Raw genomic sequence first — 17,392 nt, forward strand, 5'->3', positions numbered from 1 at the left:
ACTCTGGACAGGTTTGAGCATGGATCCTGATGAGGCTTGAATCCTGAGCTCCCTATTGTGGTGGCAAGGGGGAAAGCCTTTACTGGAGCAGTGATTTTCACCCCTTGTTGTTTTCCTCTGTTCCTGCACGTTACCCTGCTTCATGCAGCAGCTAAAAATAATTAAAAGAAAGGCGTGAGCCTCCATCAAGGGAAGGGAGACAGGGAACCCCTGTGTCTGCAGGAGAAATTGTACAGCTGGCAGGAGCCTGTCCATCATGCATGCAGCATGTGTGTGGAGGTTTCAGTCTCTTGCTGGATAGTCACTGGCTACATAAACAAACAAACTGTTTTTGTCTTCGGACACCCTACTAATGCCTCTTGCTAGCCTTGACTTTTTGGCTTGTCTCTGTATTTTTAGCTGCAGGACACCCTGTCCCCAAACCCAGAGAGGACCTGAGTTTTCTCATACCTTTCTAAACATGCGAAGCCAACTCTTGCCCTTCTCCTTGTCCCAATTTAGAAAAGGGAGGACGGCAGTGGACTTCCCACTTGTACTGGTGTAGCAAAGCTGAGGACCTGAGATATGAATATCTGTTCGCCTGGGAGTTTATTGATGGTTGTGCTGAATAAGAGCCTTTGAGAAAGCATGAGGAAGGTGTCTCTGTGAGATGCAGTGACATAAGTGTAGAGGAGCCCTCGTGTGCGGACAAGGCAGGGACCCAAGGGTCAAATGTAGACTGAAACTGTTCAGTGCAGGGGTTTCTGCCCTCCATGAGTCTCCATCAGCGTAGCTGGTGGTGGAGCATCTCTGGGTATCCCCAGGTCTGCGTGGGGCAGGCACCACGGCGTGTGTACTCCTCCAGGACTGCGTGTGCAGGTGCCGGTTACACAAGAAGTCCAATACCCTTGGACTGGGGCAGGTTCAGCACCATGTGAACTGCACTTTTCTCCTTGAGCGTGGAACCGAGGGGGTCCAATATGATTTTCCCCCTTCTATCTTTTATCTTGTTCATATACAAAGTAGAGGAACAAACCCCACACTTGATTACATTCAGCAAAATGCAGTATTTCTTTGTATTTTACTGAGAGGGGGAAGAGTTTGGGAGTTTATTCTCTTCTATTTAAAAGTACAAAATGATTTAACACAATGCAAAATTAAATGTCACTTTGAATAAATGATCAAATGTTCTTCCTTTGGCAAGTGCTGAAACAAGCATGTGTTTTATTGTGTGGTAGTTTCAGTCGTGCTGAATCTACTTCTGCATCCTTCTCTACTCATGCAACAGAATCCACCTTTTCAGCCAGCTGAGCCTTTGCACTTACCTAGTCCTGCTTTCAGAGGTCCCGGCCCCATCCGACCATCTCCACCCTGGTCCTTGTCACTGGCTTGGTGGGACTGTGGGCTCACCTCCTTGCCATCCTCTTTGCTCCCTCTTGCTGCACCGAAGTCCTCACTCAGATGCTGGTTTAGGCATAGACTTGAATTTAAGCATCTGAACGGCTCCCTTGATGTAATTAAGGCTATTTGTGTGCTTGAAGTTAAGTACGTGCTGAAGCGTTCTGCTGGATGGAGGCATAAAAGCGCACGAGCTTCAACCGAGCAGTAAAATAGGTTTTATGAGGCACTGGGGGCTGCCAGCCCTACTCCTCATCACAGTGGCTGCTGGTGTAAGATGACCCAGGAATTGTGACGGCTCCCTGCCCTCTGCTGCCACAGACTAAATGTCCCGAGGTCTGTTGTTTGCACCGCACTGGCGTGTGTCCCTGTGAGATTGCATGACCACCTTGTCCCCTGGGAGAGCCACTCAAGGTCGCAGGCTGCTTTCCAACAGCTAGCAAGCCAACAACACCCATAGTTGTAATGTGCTATGGAGATGCTGTTTTGGCCTGTCAAGGTGTCCTGAGGCAGGTGGGGTACAGGGGTGGTGGGAGTGAGTCCCAGCCAGGGTGCCCCTGCATCCACATCCCCCCATCACAGGTGCCATCGTGGGAAGCAACACGCAGGGGTGGTGGAGGGTATTTATTTGGTCAGAGAGATGAAAAGTGAGACTGAATGGATGCAGGTGTAGGTTTTATTTGGTATGAGCAGGCTCCTGTGAGTCCAGCTGTTTACTGGGTCCTGGGGAAGATGGATAAGCACCACCGTGTGCTTCCATCCTGGCAGATTTGGTGATCATGTCTTGAGCTTGCTCTTCTTGTCCTCTGCCAAGAGAGGGTGGTGTGGGCTTACGCTGTTATCCCCCTGCAAACCGGGCTGGGAGAAGGCATTGTGTGCTATGCAAGGCTTAGCTGATTTTCAATTAAAGCAGAAATATGTATGTATTTTAGGGGGCGGTCATACAGTTCCTTACCAAGAGGCTGTTGCTGGATTTGCATGGGCAGTATTACTTGACCTACCTGTGCAACTGGTGCTACCCAAGCTAATAATTTCCTATCTGAGTGTCTATCTGAACAGCATTTTTAAATAGCTCTCTACTGTGCCTGAATTAATGGAAAAAATGGACTAAAAGTAAGATGAGAGTATTGAAGGGAGCAAATGACAAATTGGCTTTAGAGCATGGCAGCAACAAGCACTGTCAGGGGTTCATGCACTGACCTTTATCTAAACAGAACTGTATGTAACAGATAAGAATATTTAACCATAATTAATGTCACATCAGCGCAGAGAACAAAATGACTACATCAAACAGGCAAGAAATCCACTGCAAATTACTCAAAAGAGAAATGTCAGCTTCTTTATATCTGCAACCTGCCTTGTGCTGATGGTGCTGGAATTAGACAGGAGGGCATGCGTGTAAAGAAGCTATTAAAAATGATTTAGGGACTGGATAATGTATACATAAATGAGTGAGAGAGGCAGAATCAACCAGAACAACGGCAGGTCTGCTGGACCAGAGTTGTGTAAAATCAAACGCTAAACTGAGCTGATAATTGAGTGCTGGGATAAATGTGTATAAACCAGTTATCTCCACTGCTCAAGTTTTGACAGATGGTGTAGGGTTTTCCTGCCCCTTCCATCTCCAGGGGATCCTGGTGTGCTGTGCTTCAGCAGACACCTCTCACCCTGGTAGCTGAGCCCCTCTCTATGTTTTATAGATGGGAGGAACCATTGCTGGCCAGCGATGTTGAGGTGTTTTTAATTCTGTTTCCAAGTTGGGGTTGTCCCAACTTCCTGGAGGTTGTTCAGAGGGCAGCTGAGCTGGGATGCTGTGGGGATGTCTGGAGGCTGGTACGTGTCTCTGCTCCCTCCAGCCATGGGCACAGGCAGTGTCAGTGCTGGGCAGTGATGAAGAGCAAAGCAATTTGAGCTCCGAGGGGATGGCTGCGTTCATGCCGCAGACTGGGGGGCAGTCTGCAGCCCCTAATTTAATTTTAAAACAGATGATAGTGTGTGGATGTCCATTCACTAGCAGTGGATTTCATCAGTCCAGGTGACAACAAAAGCTTGAGTGAGGAGTTAATCCCCTCCTGATCTACCTCCTGCTATGGAGCATCCCCTGGCCCTGCAGCTTCAGGCCTGGGCTGGATCTTTGTCAGAGTGATTTGCATCCCTCTGCCCTGGAGTAACTGCCTACTCAGCAATGGTGCAAAGCACACCAGGGCTTGTGAAATGCGTGTGCCTGATGCCGTTATCAGTCCAGGTGTGTAGATGTGACATGACAGCTTCACAGAATCACAGAATCATCTCGGTTGGAAAGGACCTTGAAGATCATCCAGTCCAACCGTTAACCCAGCACTGACAGTTCCCAACTACACCAGATCCCTAAGCGCTATGTTGACCTACTCTTAAACCCCTCCAGGGATGGGGACTCCACCACCTCCCTGGGCAGCCCCTTCCAACACCCAACAACCCCTTCTGGAAAGAAATGCTTCCTAATAGCCAGTCTGACCCTGCCCTGGTGCAGCTTGAGGCCATTCCCTCTTCTCCTGGCGCTTGTTCCTTGGGTCAAGAGACTCATCCCCCCCTTCAGGGAGTTGTAGAGGGCGATGAGGTCTCCCCTCAGCCTCCTCTTCTCCAGACTAAACCCCCCCAGTTCCCTCAGCCGCTCCCCATCAGACCTGTGCTCCAGACCCTGCACCAGCTCCGTTGCCCTTCTCTGGACACGCTCGAGTCATTCAATGGCCTTTTTGGAGTGAGGGGCCCAAAACTGAACCCACTCATCGAGGTGCGGCCTCACCAGTGCCGAGTACAGGGGTGAGATCCCTTCCCTGTCCCTGCTGGCCACGTTATTTCTGACACAAGCCAGGATACCATTGGCCTTCTTGGCCACTTGGGCACACTGCTGGCTCCTGTTCAGCCGGCTGTCAATCAACCCCCCCAGGTCCCTCTCTGACTGGCAGCTCTCCAGCCACTCCTCCCCAAGCCTGTAGCGCTGCTGGGGGTTGTTGTGGCCCAAGTGCAGCACCCGGCATTTGCCCTTAGTGAAGCTCATGCAGTTGGCCTCAGCCCATCGCTCCAGCCTGTGGTTCAGAGCTTGGTAAAATCCCGGGGGAGGGAGATGATGCTTGAGCAGTCCCTGGTGAACCCCGTTTGCTCCAAGTGGAAACCCTCTGGGCCCGGCCCTTCCACCTGGGAGAGTCTCGGTCATTTCGGGAAGAGTGCTGGGCTGTTGCTATTCCTTAGAAATATTTATTGCCAAAAACTGGCAGTAGGTGATGGGAGGCAATCCAGGAGCTGAGCATGGGATTGACACCTTGCTGCACTTCTTGTATTGATGGCTGCAGATGCTGAGCTCATCAAGGTGTGATCTGCCCTCCTTGCCTGAAACAGGCTGTGCTGCCAGCTGAGAGGTGGGTCAGTGCCCCTCTGAGCCAGCTCATAGCCCCCTCTTAAACTTCAGGACAAACAGTTGGTGTCACTCACTCAGCCCAGACTTCGGGAGATTATTCAGAAAATGTACAAATCCAGTAAAAAGTCTGGCCCTAGACATAGTGAGTTACAGTCATTCTTGGCTTCGTTCCCCTACAGGAAGGGAAAAAATACCTAGTCTTATTCTAAAAGGGCCCTTGTGCCCATTGTAATAGCTTATTTCCTAAACATAAATTAATTTATCTGCATGACCTACTGGGGGAAGTGTCATTAGCCTCAGTTAGTAGAGGTGAGGTTGAGACACAGAGCTGGCGCCCAAGGTCATGGAGGACGTCTGGGGAAGAGCCAGGAACCACTCCTGAATCTCATGAATTTCTGGCTGGTACCTTAAAGGCCAGTCCTGTCTGTAATGCCTTACCCAACCTGCAGTCCTGCTGGCCACTGATTAGTTTTGTTGTCAGCATTTTCCTGGTGGGAGGAGGCAGCAAGGTGCCTCCAGATTAGCAAGGTTGTGAAAAATAGCTTTCCAACCAGCCTGGTGACCTTTTGACAGCAGGAGAGAATTTACAGGCAGAAGATGGAGACGTCGTGATTTAAAATTAGAAACGATGGGGAGCTGTATCTTTGCGCCTTGAAGTGGAACAGGAAAACTGACCTGTTCCTGATCCCATCCTGGGTGGCTGGGACATGGTTTAGGGTTTCATATCTCCATTACAGAAAGTGCTCTGGGCTGCCTGCCTCAGGCAAGGCACGCTTTGCTACCAGGTACCTGTGGCCGGGAGCCTTGGCTCGGGGAGCAGGACTGCGTGGGGGAGTGTGGGAGAGGGCAGGGAGCAGAGCTGCCTCCCGGCGCACACAGCAGGCACCATCTCTGCCTAAAAGCTACTGTGCAAAGTTCAGCTCTGCTGGTTCAGTCTGTAAAAGTGTCTGATACACTCAGCTGCTAAATAAACCTAGCCCAAGGTTGGATGAGCAGATAAGTTCCAATTAGAGGATCTGAATATTGATTTACTGGGAAGAAAATATGACATTAAAGGATCACTGGAAGACTAAAGCTGAACTGACGTAATATTTAAAATGAAAGGCCATGAATTTGCATCAGAATATAGGAGCAAGGCTTTGACAAGACAGGCAACTAATTAAAGTGCATCAGTTAAATGGAGTTCCTCCCTATTTTATCTTCCATGGTGGGAAATATAGAAAAGGCACTTGTTAGAAAAATAGGCGCTATTTATATCTAGGTGTTACTGATAACATCCAGAAAGGCACAAAGGGTAGAGATCTCTGCTCTGACTCATGTTTCAGGCATCTCTTTTTCAGGAGGAATGGTACAGTCCTGTCAGACTAAGCAAACAGACAAAGCAGGAGCCCAGGAATGCTGACTGTCTGAGCTGAGCTGCTTTGCATTTGTTCTGAAGTCAAATGGTTTGGTTTCTCCAACTTCCTGTCTCTCCTAGGGCTCTGGTGGGAGTCACCCGCAGGTTTTGGAAGGGCGCTGGAGGGCAGACAAGTGCTGAAATTGTCTTTGTGCAGAAGAGAGGCGGGGGCACAAGCAGGTCCAAGCTCCCAGCTTGCATGGAAAGCCCATACGGGAGAAGATCTCAGCCTGGAGGGACACACATGATGAGCCTGATCTTGGGCTTCCTCAGATGGAAAAGCCTCAGTGATTCAAGCTGTTTTGGGAAGACCTAAGCCAACTGAGCTGCCCTTAATTCTGTGGAGACTCCCTAGCAGCTCAAAGGATGAACTCCAGGTCTCCTTTCCCTTATGAGCAGCATAACCCATCTGCAGAGCTCTCCTTGCTCTTCCTCGGTTTTGTTCTCTGCAGAAGGTTGACTGAAATCCTCAATATTAGCTTGACAGAAGTGCTTCATTGCTTTGTTCCTCCCGGTGCTGGAGCATGGAGAAAGGGGGCTGAGTGACCTGAGGGAAAGCAGAAACCCTCTCCCACCCAACTCAACTCCCAGGGCAAGCTTCAGCACCTTGAGGTCACTTCCACGGTGGTGCACTCTGATCTCACCTGCAAGCATCAACCTCAGCTGGAGTCTTATCCAGGACGGCAAGGGGAGGCAAAGTGATGCCGAAGCAGGAGCAGCAGATTTAGCTCTACCATTTTTGTGTCACACAAAGGCACGTGGCTGCATTAATGTGCCTCCACTCACCCGTCCTCTACGCCAACACCAGCCCTGCCCCACGTTTTGCAGGGGCTGTTGCTGTGCCCTGGCACATAGTGCTGAAATTACCTTCTCTTCCTTTCAAACCACTTGGCTTTGCAAAGATGCCATTTCTTCTCTCCCATTTCAAAAAGAAAATTTTCTGAGAAGTTTGAGGGAACAAAGGAAGAAAGAAACCAAAGAGAAAAGGAGTTTTCAAGTTGTACCATCAGATTCTGGCTGAGACATGCTGCTGGTGTCAACTTTTTTTTATGCGCAACTGGAGCTGGTGCCATTTCACACCTGCTCCATGCTTGTTTAAATGACACATAATTATGATAGGCAGTGTAAAGATGAAGCTTCATCCCCAATTAAACTGCATTTTCTGTCTTTCATTTCCTCCCCCAGTTGAGGAGGAAACCCCTGGAGAGCAAGATTTTTAAGTTTAATGAAGTAGGAGGTGCCTGCAAAATTAAAGGTAATCTTGTTTATTAGAAGAAAATCGGAGCTGATACATAGTGTTTCCAGAATATTGTGTTTCTGTGTGATGCCCTGGGGAGTGTTTCAGGTTACTGGAAATGCCAGTGTAAGAATCACAGGTCATCATATGAGAGAGCATCCGGTCTGTGATAGCTGCTGACTGGAAATGTGTATATTCCCACTGCAGCACCGGGCTGGTCCCTCTTTACTTTTTCTGGAGTTCCTGATCGATCCCACTGCCGGTGCCAGTGCAGCGCCTTGTGTTTGGCATGTGGCCCTAAGGAGAAAGAGGAGCAGCACCAGTCCCACAGGTACATCCCTGCAGGCCCTTTGTGTGAGCCAGAAGGGCATGTTGCCTGTTTTGTACAAAGTATGTTAGAGACCCCCAGCACAGGCTTTCTGTTTGCAGGTGGTCTGACCTCAGCGGTTAGCAACTGGGACAGAACTGTAGCTTTGGGGAAATTAGAAGGTGTTTTCATTGGGGTCTTCATCCCCGCATGAGGTGGGGATGTGAGCATGGTGCTGGGGTGACATTTGCTGTGCTCTGAGCTCTGCCGGAGTGTGAGCACCACCTACCAACCCCACAGCTTTGCTGGGCAAGTTCCCTTTGCTGCTTCATCAAAATTCAGCCCATTGTGGCGAGTCCCCTGCCCTGAGGATGAGCGTTGGGTTTTTAAGGGTCTATGATATATCTTAGTCAGTATCTGCGCTATTTCATCCTTTATTCCTTCCCCCAACTTCCTCTGAATGCCATCCAGCCCCCGTGATTTATTACCCTTCAGTGCATTTCGCTTTTTGTTGGAGAATTTATATTTAATTTTTATGCCCGTTATCATTCAGGGAGAGGAGGGAAATGCTTTGGGAGCCCAGAGTGAAAATAAACCAGCACATTTTAGTGCAGTTACTTTGTTTGAAAGATGTTGTTGTATTTTGGCAGGGTACTTGCCTCCTTCCTCCTTCACTTTTGCATCGTAAGTTGAAGTGGTTCTAGAAAAATCACAGGACTGTGCACTGCACTGATTGCCTCCAGCTTTGTAAGGGCTGGAGACTGCTGCTCCTGCTGCCTGAATTCATTAGGACTCATGCAGTGAAGAGGAACTTGGTGTAAGAGCAAGACAATTTGGTTTTTCGTGTAGCTGGAGACTTGGGAAATGAGGGGATTATGCATCAGCAGAGGTGGACTTCCTTTTCTTAGCTCCCTTGATCTTCTTAGTGGTGAGGTTTTTCTGTGACACCTCCTGTACAGCTTCAACTTCAGGTTATCACGCACCTGTGCTGACCTCATCTGGGTCTGACTTAACATCCGAAGGGACATAGAGATGTAGTATTTTGGCCGTTGGTCTCCAAGAGGTGCACAGTGGAACCAATAGCAGAACTCAGAGCTTCTGATGCTCTTTGATGCACCATGTCCCTCTGCCCCTCATACTTCCCCTCCCCTCCCACACTTTTAGGTTCTTATCAGCAGGAGAAGGCTTTAGGAGCAAGATAAACACTTCTGTCTCAGTTGAGGCATCTGGGTCAGTTTGGGAGGAGGATGGGGAAGGCATTCAGACCTTCATTCAGATCTCAGGCAAAATCTCTGTTCCTCCTTCCTTCCTGGAATTTGCTTCTGTAATTCTCCATCTGCCCTGTTCTGTCTAAGCAATGGCGAAGTAGGGACCTTCAGGGCTCTGGCAGGTATGATCAGAGCAGGCCATGAGCCATTTTCTTTTGCACATCCCTAGGATCTCTGAGAGTTTTGATGTTCAGGGCTCTGCTCAGACCTAAGTTTCTCTTACTCTCTCCCCTCTTCTGCATCTCTCCTGCATGAAGGCCTGTTCTCACAGCATTGCTGCACTCATCGTTGATTCCAACACTTTTACATACTCAGTTGAACTTCTGAGAGATGCTACCAGATCTCTGAGAGGAGAGGCTCAATAAACTTGAATGATGCATCCATTGAAATGGAGGGGGACTGAGGAAACAGCACAGGGGGAAGTTCATCGTCCTGAATGCTTTGTTGGGTTCTTAGATGGTGGGAAATGTGGCCACATGGCAGCATCCCTGCTTTTAGCCTTCATCACTGCAGTGGGTTTCTCATGCAGAGCTTTGAACCCCTGTGCAGGAGAGATTATCCATCGGTGCACTGCCAGAGTGTGCAGAGACTTCTGCTGTGAAAGCCAGCATGTCACCTCTGATCAGTTCATTAGATACGTGTGACCTCATTGTTGGTTGAAGCCCAGTGCTTCATTTCTCTGTCTCTTTAGTGCTTTCTCTGTTTTAATTAAAAGCTTCATTCCAGTTTGACCTTTTGCAGTGCTGTAGCATAACTGAAACTGAATTGAGCCCCTAAGTACAGAGGGTCTCTCCTGGTGGGCTGGGTGGATGAACTATAACCATTCAGCCTAACGTTTATGATGACTGGCAGGAGCCCTGCCTGCCCCTCCTACCCTCCCCGGGGGATCAGACAGCCCATGTATCTGAGTATAGAGCAGGGTGGGAAAAAGTATTGTTCTTTCAATAAAAGCCATGGTTACTCAGGAAATATTGCAGGAGGTGGGAATCATCATCAATTTGAGGAGGGTGGAGAAGGAAGAGTGGGAATCTCACAGTGATTTATTGCCTCTGTTGTAGATCATTGTTAGCCCAAGAAGGCTGATTGGAAGCAATGGGTTTAAATCACTGGGTCTTGTTAATGGCTTGGGCACTGGAGTGGGAGTATGGAGACCTGGATCCAGTTCCCACCAGCTCTGGAGTGTATAGGCGGTGAGCTCGGAGGGACAGTCCTTGTTCTGGAGCCCAGGGCTGAAGAGCACAAAGCACGGAGGATGTCTCGCTACATCCCAGCTATTCAACCACAGCTCCCACTCCTTGTCTGGAGTTCTGGGACTGGTGTGGGGGGAGATTTGGTATGTGTCTGGTTGCAGAGGAGGAAGGAATTGTTGAGACCTAGATTCCCACCTCTAAAGCAGTTAGCCCAGCTCTTACAGGATGAGCAACCATGCTCTGCAGCCTTCCCTGCGAGGAGTGTCGCCTGCCAGCCTGACTGTGCCAACACGGCTGCACCAGGAGCCTGTTCACTGGGCACTGGTGTATTGCCCAGCATAAAAACGCCATAAAAAGTCCTGCAGCTCCCACTACCAAATTGCAGTATCCTGGCTGAGTTTCTACCTGACCAGTCTCTCAAAGTGATGTAAAGTCCCCAGAGGTATTTTGGCTGGGGGGGCGCGTAGAGGAACTGACTTAAAGCTGAACATTTCAATTCCATCAACAAAATGTTTCAATTCAAGTTGGCCTGACCCAAAGCAAAATCAAAACACATTTTCAAAACAGAAAAAAAACCCCATAAAGTTTCTGCTTTACTGTGGGGCATTTCAGTTTGAAGAAACTCTTGTTTTCCCTGAATAAATCCTAGCCATCGTGACCAAACATTCTTGTCTGCTTCTATCTGCCGGTTACCTCGTTCTCTGCAAGCGTTAACATGATGCATCAGTTCTTGTGGGATTTCCCACACCCAAGCTGGTCTGAACCACCTCCCCAGCAGCTATCCCACGTACTCAGCCCTGCGAATGCAACCGACTGTCTGCTCTGGTTTGAGCTCCTTGCTAAGCAGCTCAGAGTCTTAGCTCAGAAAGTCCTAGGTCTGATCCTTGCAGACAGCCCGCCAGCAGCTTTTCTTTCCTATGCAGCATACCCTTCTCTGCTGAGGGTTAGAAAGTACTGGATTATCTACTTACCACAGCTGGCAAAAAACCCTCTGTGTCCTGATTTTTGCAGGGTGAAGCGGAGACTGTAGAGGGGTGCTGCGCCTGCTCCCAGACCAGTGACGGGAAGGACTGACACTCCCCAAGTGCCCACACCAGTCCCAGTAAGTAACTGTGTCTTGAGGTACCTTTAGACGTGAGGAATGGTGGGAGGGATCCCTGCAGTTCCCAGCTGCTGCTGTTCTGCTGTGCGAGGCGGGACCTGGTAGTGAGATCTGGGGCAGTGAGGACACTTTGCTTGAGATGCTGAATTGTATGAGTGGGCTTCATTCTGGGTTCAGGCTGAAGGTTTTCTCTCTTTGAGCCTGCAGAAAGTGGCCTCACTCTGGCCTGGTGTAAGCATTCGAGGAATCAAAGGTTGATGGATGTGCTGAGAATCTTCCATTCCCTCGTGTGCTATTGGCAATAGGAAAAGAATTGCCTTAATTACACCCTGATGGGCAAATTGTGATCGTTTTGGACACAGTGGGTTCGGCATGTTTTGGCTTCTGATTCGTTGCTTATACTTCTAAAAGTTATGTTTGCAGTTTGTTGTGAGTGAACGTGAATATGAACGTGACTTCTGGGTAACGTAGAGGTGGACTCTGCTCTTGACTTTCCTGGTGCACACCCCGGTGCAAGAGGTTGCAAAGAGAAGCTGTGCAGAAGTGCTGCATGTGGGGGACGTTGTGCTCAAGGCAGATACACACCTTGCAGAGCTGGTGGTGTGGTGGAGGAAGGTGCCCAGAGTTTGATTGAAACCCTGGTACTGCCTCTGCACAGGGTAGGCAGAGTGTTCTCTTGAAAATGGGCTGAGAGAAAGCACCCTCTTGATATTCCTTTGAACACCAGCAAATCAGGACTGCGTTTCTTAGCACTTTGATCAGGACAGGGGAGTTCCCCCATCCCCAAAAGGTACAGCAGTGTCCTCAGGCCACAATTTAGGAAGATGACCAGCTCTAAAGTGCTGACAGACACAGCACTGTCAGGACATGAGCTGTAACATCCCCCAGACCTGGCTTGGCTAGGTAGGCTGAGCTGAAAGCATCTCTTTGAAGAAGAGGTTCTGTGGAGGAAAGGAGGAGAAGGGTTTAGGGATCAGGTCCAGTGACAGTGTGTGTGACCTAAGTACTGGGAAATGCTGGTCCAGGAATCGCTGTGGCTATTAGAAGTTTGCTGTGTTCCTGAGCAATGAAGTCAATGAAGTCCTGAGCTGGGATATCTCTTCCTGCTTTTGTGGGAGTTTTTAGTAAGAATGGAGTAACGGGACTCTAGGTGAATAAAACCTGGAGTTTGCTTCAGCAGAGGCTCAATGAAGATTTCAGGGCATAACTGTGCTATGCACAATTCATGGTGTGAAGATGGAACGGTGTAATGTTTTCAGCAGTGACTTTCCCCTCCACTTCCCAGACAGGTGGCTAAAAGCAGGTCCTCAATTTCCAGTTCAACAGGGTTTACAGTCCTAGTGTAACACATATGTTTTATTTGGTATCGTGGCTGGATTTTTCCTTAGAATTTACGTAGGAGGGAGAAAAAAAACATATGTGATCAGGTAAAACTTCTTAACATACAGGTAGGAGCTCTGGTGTTGCGTGGTGGACCCCAGGAGATAACATGTACACAGTAAATAAGGATCTAAGAGTTTTATACTTCTTACATGATTTGGAAATCTAATCCAGGAAACTGCAAATAACAAAGATTCACCTGAACTTTCTCAAACCAAAACCAGGCAGCTGAAGGAGAAAGGGAATTTGGGCTTGCTTATGACTTGTCTAAAACCATTTTCTGCTTCTAGCTTAATATACCTTCCCTTAGTAGTAGTGAGAATATCTTGACACAAAGTAGGACTAAAAAATTCTGACATACAGATATGTTAAACAAATGAGCTGGCTAAAAACCCTTTTCTGCATGAATAAGAGAACTACTGTGCCCTAATTCCATAGATGGGGATTTAACTCAGCAAATGAAATTACGGGATTCAGCAGCGTTGAAGAAATACCTTATTTTTTTAATATTCAAGACATTTTAAAAAGAACACTGCCAGAATTTTTTCGAAGTTTTGTTTTGGCTGTTGGCATATTAAACAGTGCTTTAAACTATGGCATATAAACCAGTGACATATTAAACAGTACTTTAAACTCCTTTTGTACAGGGTATTTACTGTAAGTGAAGAAAAGTGTCTTTTATCCTGCGTGTACAGACTGCAGAGCTTGAACTGCAGCACCTTCTTCAATCTGTGAGTTCTTCACTTTCACAGGACTTCTGAACTCTTGAACGCTGCTCGTTGATTATTTGCTTTTTCATTTTTCACTTCTCCCTCCATTTATTGTGAGCGCACAGAATAAAGGTTGATTCCAGAGGGAGGTGTGAAACTGCCTATTTCTTGGGGGATGGAGAAAAAGCTGTGAAAATATCTGTCATTCAGGCAATTGGCAAAGAGCATTGAGAGTAACTCTGGAGAACTAGGGAGGCTGATGAAAATGCCCATTATTCCGGCAATGCAGGAAAGGTCACAGAAATACCTGTTATTTGAGTCCACCCATACAGGGTTGGAAGTGTCCCGTAGTTAGAGGACACAGAGCATCCTTACGTAGCTCAGTGAAAACTAGGTGGATGAAATTTTCTGTCTGTCTTTTTAGAAAAAACACAGTGTTGGAGCAGGCCATCGCAGTGTCTAATCACAAATAAATCTGACTAATCACTTGTTCAGGTCATTTATCAGCTCCGGCAGTTCCTGTCCTTCCAGGATTAGGATGGCACTCGGTAGCCATTTAAGCTATGATCTGGTAGTGACCTTCTTAGCACCCTGTGGGCCAAGGAAGGAAGCGATGTAACAGGTTTCTTAATTTAGAAAAGATGATGCGGGTCAGGAGGAGGTCGCAGGTGTCGGTGCCCAGCGCAGATGCTGGTAGGTGCAGGCTCTGGGTAAGGGCTGCAGTGTCCGGTGCGAAGGGAGATGCAGGACGTGAATGGTGTATTCACAGGGTTCATGATCAAGTCTAAAAAAGCTGAACTGTGGGACCAAGTTACCCTCTGTGCCCAAGATACCTTTGTCAAGGAAATGAAGGGGCGGTAGGATAACTCATGAATCTCACTATAAAGTTGTAATTCTTTCCAGAGGCTCTACAGGTGACATGAACCATCAGAAAACAACCTCAGTGGTGTGCAGAGCAGGGATAGCCTCCTGTCAACTGCTTCTTCTGCTCTTTGCAACACTCACTTTGCAGCTCTAACATTTCAACAAAAGTGGGCAAGTACTTCATGCCTGGCGCAGACTGGCTTTGCCCTTTGTGGCTTGTTTTTTCTTTTTTTTATTATTTATTCGTCTGTGGACAATTAGATGATGAGATTTCTGCAGTGTGGATTTCTCTTCATACTTTTGCAAGCGTGTGCTGGGAAGATTATTGAATGCAATTATGTCATCAGCAACATCCCTTCCCAGGGCTGGGATACGGTGGAGGAGCAGATGGAGATGAAGTACCGAGTAGTTCAGAGCAGGGTGCAGTGCGCTTGGCTTTCTGTCCCCTGTTACCAGCCCCGTGTGTTTCTGACCACGGACAGACTGAAATGCAAGTATTTGCAGGAGTGCAGTAAAAATCAGTTGTCTTCAGTGGCTTGTGTGTTTTTGAAAACCTCAAAGGAAGGGAGAAGAAACCCAAATAATTGAAGCTTCCCTCAGACAGTTCCCAGTAGATAAAACAAAGTATGTGATTTTGTTTAGTGATAAATGGGAGAAGAGGCTTCAGCCCTGTCCCTGCTGTCTGCTGCAGAGCCCAGAGCATGGTCCTAGCAATGAGAGTGATTGCCAGCCACTGACACAGAGGTGCAGAAGTGGGGGTATGATGCCCATTTGTACCATCCCTTCTGCAGATGGAATGTTGGACGTGCCTGCAGTCACCTGCTTTGGCCGTTGGTTACAGCACAAACTGATGAGTCAAAATAGACCTCAGTAAAAGACAGAAAGAGCGACCCCTTCTAGGCCAACTAGAAGTGGAGACAGGGAGAACTGGTTAAAAAGCTGCCTGGAAAGTGAACCCGGGGTCTGTCGCACCCATTCTGTCTCCTTGTAGACCCAGTGATCCCAGGCTGTCCCAGAAAATGCAGGTGGACCATGAGGATAAGAAGATTGAAGCATGTACACACCCACCGTGCTCCAGCAATGGGAGCCCTGAGACCACCCAGAGAGGACCAATCTGTCTTGACACTTTATGCCAAAGTCCTGGGAATCTTGGTGCCTCTAAAGAGTTTTTCTTTTGCTATAGACTCAGTGTGGTGAGGCTATAATTCTTGTCTCAGGAGACAGAGCTGACGTGGTGGCTGCGAACCATGGATGGGGCGAAGGGCAGTCTGGGCTGTGTAGGACACGAACAGAAATCCCCTCCAAAGCTAATGCTCCCCAACCTTTATCTACAGTAAATAAACGCAAGGACCGTTAAAAATCCTTTCTAAGTAGACTCTCTGGAAGGATTGCCCACATTTCTGTGCTGGAAATAACCTAGTGGCATGTGTGATATTTGTAAGCAGTTACCTGGAGGATGTTTCCAGGCAGCTGGTTCATCTGGAACAGGTTTTGTCTTGAGTAGGTTCGTGCTTGCCTGATGAGAGCAGGCTGCAGAGCCCGCAGAGCAAACGCACGGTGAGAGGAGTGCTCTCCTCACACAGAGACCCCAGTCCATCACTGCTCTCTGCAGGGAAGCAGATGAGTTTTGGGCTAGAAGAGCCATGTTCTTGATGCTAAAGTTTGTTGTGAAAGCAGAGCATGTTGGGAGTTGTTTTGATCGAAGATGATTAGGAGTCATTTAGCAGTTGCAAGCACCAGGAGTGTGGTCTGCAGGCTCAGATCCTGGTGTCAGCCAGCTCTGAAGTTCTCCATAATGGAGCTGTCCCCTCCCTTTGCCCCCATCTGCATTCTGCCTATATGGAGCTGAGCTTAGCTGGCTTTGAGTGGGAACCCAAGCAGTTCCCATAAAGGATCAGGTTTTCCAGCGAGAGCCAAGTCCTGACACACTGAACTGCCGTTCTTCATGCTGGAGCCTTCAGAGGTGGATGCTGGGCGCTGACCTTCACTGAGAAGCTGTTTCCTCATTTCTGCCCATATCAGGCTCGTGTGGCTCTGCTGGGCATGAGTTAGTGGAAGATGAGATGCTAATTAACCCTTCATAAACAGCCTCCTTGCTCTGTGGTTTTAAATAAGCAAATTAATTGCATGGAGCTCTCACCTGCTCTGCAGCAGCAGGAAAGCTGTGGTGTTTCTGGATGCCAAGTGATGGTTTGGGACAGGCCATCACTAGCAGCTCTACCTGGGTGACCCTCCTGCTCTGGACCTTCCACCTGAGTGTGCACTCTGCAAGCAGAAGGTTATGTAGCTCACTCATTTCTCTCATATGAGAAGATAAGAGTGTTTGGTGTTATTTAAGGACAGTAAGGCTGAACAGAAAATCAAAAATATCTTTACATAGCATACATGATCCAGTGGATTGTACTGAACCTGGTTTGAGATTTAAAACCTTCATAATCCAGAAAAACTCCAGCATATGTCTACTTTTAAACCTATAAATTCAGTTAAAACTCTTATGCTCAAAGCAAGCCATGGGTTAGTAATACCTCCTGAGTCAATTTCTAGAGCTGAGCTAGTTTCCTGGGATCAACCCAAAATGTTTGATTCTTTTAAGAACTGAGTAAGCGATTCATAATGAATACTGTATCTGAGAATTAAGTTTGCTACGAATCTTGATCTTACCAAAATAACATGTCAATTTAAGTTATCTGACTTGGGGATTTTTGGTTTTTTCATTTCTGGATGTGCTTTTTGAAATTATCTTCTTTTCAGAGCTTCTCAAGACTTGAAGGTTAATTCAGATTAAGGTACTGTATGAATGGAAAACGTAAAATCTTTTCTGAAATAACTTCTGTGTAAGCACCAGCTGACAGATGATCACATGAGTCATTTCTTCTGCCATGACTGAGGATAATACCTGTGGTCAAACTTCAGGTGAAAACGTTTGCAGAATGAAACCTTAAAAGTTTCTGGATTGCTCCAGAGGGAAGGTCAGAACTGCCCCAGGTGTTAGTGGTCTGTCACAGGCACATCCCCTGGCTGTGTATGTGTCCATTGAACGGGAACCCAGCTGGAGTGAATTTGTGAAGCCTGGAGTGGGGTGGATTGTATTTATTGACACCTTAAATCCTTCTTAGAGAAACAAGCTAGTGGTCAGAAGGACATAGGATGGGTTCTTCTCACATGTT

General features: G+C 47.8%; 1 protein-coding gene across 5 annotated transcripts in view; it reads left to right on the plus strand.

Moving 5' to 3' along the window:
- The window catches only part of RALY (RALY heterogeneous nuclear ribonucleoprotein), a 140,308-nt gene that overhangs the window by 38,777 nt on the left and 84,139 nt on the right, over positions 1–17,392 (plus strand). For 4 of the 5 annotated variants that reach the window (XM_074843146.1, XM_074843144.1, XM_074843148.1 and 1 more), the window contains exon 2: positions 11,181–11,271. The exons of the other annotated variant lie outside the window; for it this stretch is intronic. The gene's annotated coding sequence lies outside the window, so the exon portion shown is untranslated. The remainder of the gene's footprint in view (positions 1–11,180; positions 11,272–17,392) is intronic. 5 annotated transcript variants of the gene reach the window in all.

Source organism: Strix aluco, chromosome 17, assembly GCF_031877795.1.
Source record: "Strix aluco isolate bStrAlu1 chromosome 17, bStrAlu1.hap1, whole genome shotgun sequence".
NCBI classification, from domain to species: domain Eukaryota; kingdom Metazoa; phylum Chordata; class Aves; order Strigiformes; family Strigidae; genus Strix; species Strix aluco.